The 5,922-nt window shown below is 58.4% G+C and overlaps 1 long non-coding RNA gene across 2 annotated transcripts; it reads left to right on the top strand.

Moving 5' to 3' along the window:
• The first annotated feature begins 1,506 nt into the window (after positions 1–1,506).
• On the top strand, positions 1,507–4,253 carry LOC144288790 (uncharacterized). Of its 2 annotated transcripts, none has more exons than XR_013356786.1 (3): positions 1,507–2,101; positions 3,252–3,464; positions 3,657–4,253. It is a non-coding gene; the product is annotated as an uncharacterized LOC144288790 (long non-coding RNA). The 2 variants fall into 2 exon arrangements; XR_013356785.1 differs by having other exon boundaries at positions 1,518–2,101; positions 3,315–3,464.
• The last annotated feature ends 1,669 nt before the right edge of the window (positions 4,254–5,922 follow it).

Below are 5,922 nucleotides of genomic sequence, written 5' to 3'. Positions count from 1 at the left end.
GAACGAGACTCCCCGACCACAGCCCCGTAGGGCCGTCATCGCTCCCTGGCGTGTGGGTCAGTAGGGCTGGCACTGGGGTTCCCCAGGCTCCCCGAGCCCCATCCTGAAGGCTGCGTGCGGGAGCGGGGGGCACGCGTGTGCGTCCCCTCCAGGTGCCAGTGACGGTGCTGGTGAGAACGGGGGGGGGGGGTGAACGGACGCTCTGACCCTCCTGTCGCCGGGGACCCCCCACCCGCTGATATCTGCTGAGGGAGACCCGGGCCTGCCCCGGTGGGAGGGGCCTCCAGCGTCTCCTGGGCACACTCCGCAGGGTCGTGCTCGCAGCTGCCCCACGTGGCTTCCCTGCACGGAAGGAGAGTGCACGCGGCCCAGCCGGGGCGGTGGGAACGTGGCCAGCTTCGCGTTCCAACCGGAGCCGCGTGGTGTGGAGCCAGGCCCTCGCTGCCCCACGTCTGTCCCCTCATCCAGACACGGCGGGGCGGGGCGGGGGGGGAACTAAGCCAGCCGTGCGGGGACGGCGCCAAGACGAGGGAGAAGGTGTGCAAAGGGCCTGTGCACAGCCGGCGCCGGGCTCCCACCAAGGCCGCGGTGCCCACCGAGGGCCGCCGGCGGGTGCCGTGCACCATCTCCTAAACCCACGCAGCAAGCTGTGGCCCTCGCCGTGACCACCATCCTGCCCATTTCATGGAGGAGGAATCAGTTCGGAGAGGCTCACGGCTGGGCCCCGCGGTGCACCTGGGGCAGGGCCGGGTCTCCCCCAGGCTTCACAGGCCGCGCTCCCCCATTCTGCCCCTTTGCCCTGGATGCTGGGGGCGCCCGTAGGCTGGGCCCAACGTCTCCACTGGGGCCACAGGCTGGGAGGTCACCCTCCGCCGTCCCTGCCCTTCCCTTCCCCTTGTAGCAGCTGGGAGCGGGTTAACTAGGATTAGTTAACTGTGGCCCCGTGGGGAGGGGGGAGGGAGGGGCCCCGGCTGTGAGCCCCCGTCCCCATCCCTGAGAGCTCCGTGGCACTCGCCTGGTGCGAACGCGATGCCCACGAGGGGAGGAGGGCCGCGCGTGTCCTTCCGGGAGCCGGGCTGGGCGCCGGGGTCGGCCTCCACAGGGGCGTGCGGACCCCTCTGCGTGGGCCCATTCGGAGGACCGTCGGGGAGCACAGCTGGGCCTGTGGCCGGAGGGCGAACCGTCCTGGGGGCCGTCCCGGGAGCCCGGGCGCGAGGCCTGGACGGGAAGGTGCAGGCGCCGTGACAGGAGCTTGGCCTGTTGAGGGCCTCGGAGCGTCCACGAGCCTGCAGCTCCCCTTCCGTGCGGTTCCCACGTGAATCAGCAGACGACTCAGAACAGAGTCCCTGGTTCTGGGGGGCGCGGGGACCCCAGAGACGCTTGGGGGTGGCGGCCGAGCCCCGGGGCTGCACCAGGGACACACTCCTCACAGTGTGCAGCTGGGCGATGGCCCCCGGGTCCCCTCCCCCCCCCCCCCCCGGGGCTGCCTCTCAGCAGGACCTGGGGTCGTCGAGGGCAAAGACCGGTTGTCTGATGTCCCCGCGGCTCTGCACACGGGAAGGGGGTCAGCCAAGGCCGCTCACGTTCACTCGGCCAAACCCTGGGGTGTTTGGACTCAGGCCCCTCCACGTCTGCCGAGCACCTTCTCCGGGTCAGGCTCTGAGCTGAGCTTGAGGTTCCAGCGGGAAGTGAGGCGGATGCGGGCCTGGCCTCAGGGGCTCTCAGGCTGGGGGCAAATGCCTGGTCACAGGGGCCACGTCACAATCGCAGGTGCAGAGTGCTGCAAAGGGGAGACTGGGTGGTGGGGTCCGGCCCGGCCGGGGGTCCAGAAGCCTCCTGGGGAAGCCCAGCCTGAAAGAAGCTGTGCGGGGCATCCTCCATCCCTTCCACAGCACGTCGGGGCCAGGGCCCTGGGGCAGGACCGCTGCTGGCCTCAGGAGACAGGCCCAGAACGAGCCAGATGGCGTCATGATCTGGGAGGACAATCGGGGGGATGAAGGGGATCAAACAGTGGACGGCGTAGTAGCTGCAGGGTGGGCAGGGCGGCCGGGTGCTCGGGAAGGTCTCCGAGGAGGCGACGTAGGAGCAGCCACCCGACCAGGTGAGACGGGCGGCACCCGCATGCTCCTTCACGCCCCAGGGCCTTTGCACTTGCTGTTCCCTGCACAGTGAGGTCCTCCCCCGGCCCCGCACCATCCTCCACACCACTGGTTCCTTCTCAGCCGTGTTCCCTTATTCCGATCTTGACTCGAGTATCTCCTCCTCCGAGAGGCCGCCCTGAGAAGCCGCCCTAAGCCTGTTCCCGTCCTAGCCCCGTGTCGTCTTTCCGGTTCTCAGCACTGACCGACATGAGCTTGCTGGTTGGGTGCTGTTGGCGTCCCACCTGCCCCCACAGGGAGGGAAGCCTCAGGACCTTGAGGCCGTGTCCATCTGGGCCACTGCTGTGTCCCCGGCCCTGGAGCCGGGCCTCGCACAGAGCGAGTACCCATCAGTACTTGGTGAACGAATGAAAATGTTCGGGGCCCCCTTGTGCAGCTGGGGAAGCCGATCAAGCCTCTGTCCTACCCCCTGGGGGTCTGGCAGGCCCAGGGTGACCCCCAGGGTGACCCCCAGGCCCCCCACCCACCCACCGGCTGCCCAGGAGGTGCTTCCTTTGTTCTTCCTCGGGGTTTCTGCAGCGGGGAGGCCGAGGGTGTTCTGGGTTTGGTTTTTGTAATTGGTTTGATATGATCATGAAAAGTATCTAAAAATTGGACAGCTGGAAATGTTTTTCCTCCCATTTATTACTTAAAACAGCCTTAGAGTCTGGGGTTGTTTTTAAAATCAGATTCTCCTCACTTAAAAAAAAAAAAAAATTAAAAATAAAAATAAATAAATAATAAGAAAGTAAATGCCGTGAGCCCCCTCTTGCATGTTTCTGAAGAGACCCCGCAAGGTCGTGACAAGGCCTCAGCTGGTGGGGTGCGGGGCCCCTCGGGGTCCAGACGAGACCCGGGGGGCGTCCAGGGCTGGGCCTCGGCCATCCCGCAGTCACACTCTCAGGAGGGGAAGATAAATTAAGATGAGTGTATTGCTCAGTTAGACATTAGCCACGCCAGTGAAAAAGTATCGTGAATGTTAAAACGGCCCGGGCTAAAATATACTGAGGTTAAAATACAGGGTAACTTTACAAATCACTAATAATTTCTTTGGCTTTCACTGCAATAACATTGATTTAATTCATTAGATTCCTTTCTAAATCTATATTTCAGTTTTAGAGTTGTCAGTTTCTGTTAATGACAATTTTGCCCCATCTGTTCCAACATGAAAATGAGGCTCCTTGCCGCAGACAAGATAGATCTCTAAGAGTTTAAGAAGGAGAAGTCTTAAAGGTATTTCACTCCGACGAGGCCCCGTTTTGATGATTCACACTCGGAAGGAAGCCGCCGCCCACAAGAGAACTTTGCGTCGACGCCCGTGGAAAGGTGGACCCTCCCGCCCCCCGTGCCCGACCTCATCCCCGCCGAGCGCCCACCCCATGGCCACCCCCGCGGCAGACCCCACCGCGCTACCGTCCTTTCATAGTTCGGAGGGGGAATATTCCAAACATTACCACGCATTCTTTTTTTCTTTCTTTCTTTCTCCTTTTTTTTTTTTTTTTTTTTTTTTAATGACAGAGCAATAATTCTGGGTGTCAGCGTATCAGGATTCCAGCGGCTGTGATTGGAATGAAAATGAGCGGCTGTAGGTCGTCCATTGGAATCGTCATATTACAGTAAAAGTCATTTCCGTGAGCCCGGTGTGCGCCTCCGTCTGCCGAGGGGGCGGTGTCTGGGCTTCCAGCTCGGTGACACACGTCCCCGACGTCCCCCTCCGGCCCGCCAGCCCGGACACCCGCCCGCCTTCTGCAGGAGACGGTTTTGGAAGTGTGAGCCCGAACCCAGAACCAGGCGATGGCATCTGGAGGGCGGGTTTGGGCTGAGCACGGGCCCCCGAGAGGCGCGGACCACCGCTGGGCACCCCTGGAGGGAACGGGCCCTGGCCGGCCACCAAGGCTTGGGGGGGGGGAGCCTTTGCTGATGGGCAATCGTGCAGAAGCAGACGTGCCCGCTGGCGAGGCCTCGGTGTGCAGCCCACGACCCAAGGAACTGGGGCGGGAGGTGGTTTCTTTTTTAAATTTAAAAACCTTCTAGAAAAAAAAAAAAACAGGCCGGCATTAAAACATATATGGAATTAGGCCCCATCGTCAAAGTTAATACCCACCATATGTATTTACATTCACCTCCACTCCAACAAATCGAGTTCTGCATTACAGCACGGACGGAAGAGGAGATTGCCTCTCAGCCGGGCTGACAGGGGGCTGAGTTACTGTTTTGCCGTAGACTTCTCCGGCACGTCCAAAGACAGTGGAGGGAAATCGGGACTGAAAATCCCCCTTTTGGATCTGCCTCCTAATTTCAAATACAAATTAGCGGAATTTTAACATTTCGGATGTCACACCTTGAGCAAATTAAAAATCAACAAAAATATTAAGGTTCCCCGTGACCCGCTCAAGTGTACAGAATGTATAAAAACTTTAATCAAACACTCGGGCTTGCTCAGTCTTAAATTGTGCTACTTTAATAGTTTCTTTTCTGTTTATATTAATGACACATTCCCATCGAAAGATATCGCCGTGCAGAAAAGCCATCACAACATTTCTAAGGTTGAATGAATGCAGTTGTACTCATGGTTTTTTAATAAAAAGATCTCTTTCTATTAAGTCCCCTCCTCTTTCTTCTTCTGCTTTTTTGTTTGTTTGTTTGTTTGTTTGTTTGTTTTTTTGGTTTTCTAAGGACCAAGGCTCTCCTCCATGTGTACAGAGGCCCGGGGAGTGATGTGAATACACATCGGCACGCACGCTGCCTTCCGTGTGCAAATGCCTGCTTTCTAGCACCGTTTCCTCACATACCCCGGCCTAGGATGAGGCCGCGGGGAGGGTGGGGGGCGTGGAAGCCCCGATTGCTTTCTCTAAGCATCAACCAAAGGTCTCATCACTTGGGGAAATGTCTTAATTTGCTCTTGCCAGCAAGGCGGTGGTCGGCATACGCTCCTGATTCCGTTGGGGAGGGCGGGCCTAATGCAGGGTGAGTGGAAGACTCCGGGCTCTTGGGGGTACAGCTTGGGATTTAAGACCCCCTCGCTCCTCGGATCTTTGAAAACCTCCGGAGAGCTCCCACACCTTCTTGGTTAAAGTTCTCACGCTGCCTCTCTGATCTGAGGCTTGTCTGGAACTCCGAAATGCGGGGTGACCCAACCTGCTTACAGGCCTCATACGGGTCTCCAGTTGGGGCAAAACCAAAGTCAGACTTTCCAATTCTTTTATTTTTATTTTTTTTTAAAGATTTTATGTATTTATTCATGAGAGACACAGAGAGAAAGAGGCAGAGACACAGGCAGAGGGAGAAGCAGGCTCCCTGCAGGGAGCCCGATGGGGACTCGATCCCGGGACCCCGGGGTCACGCCCTGGGCCGAAGGCAGATGCTCCACCGCTGAGCCTCCGGGTGCCCCTAAATTTTCCAATACTATAAAATCGATCAGTGGTCAGCATGCTGAGTGCAGGAGGGAGAACCAGTCTCAGGTTATTTAAGGGTTCTATGGAGATACATTCGTCTAGGAACCAGACTTTGGCCTCGCTCTGGACTTGGGGCCGGGCCCTCCAGCTGTCTGGCCTGGCTCCTCATCCGTGCCAGACGGCTTCTGAGGAGGCTTCTTGCTCCAGGACTTACAGAAAACAGCCAGATCTGTCAACGCAACATCTCCGTTAGATCCTAAGTGGCCCACGCTTATTCACACGGGTAAATGTGTTATTATCCTTAGGTTTACAGTCACTCTGTAAGGTGACGCCTAGGGGTCTAGCCATTTACAAGGTCTGTCGAAATAGAGCCTTCGTCTGTCTACCTT

This window comes from Canis aureus, chromosome 1, assembly GCF_053574225.1.
Source record: "Canis aureus isolate CA01 chromosome 1, VMU_Caureus_v.1.0, whole genome shotgun sequence".
Lineage (NCBI taxonomy): Eukaryota > Metazoa > Chordata > Mammalia > Carnivora > Canidae > Canis > Canis aureus.
This window is presented reverse-complemented; position numbering and strand designations above follow the sequence as displayed.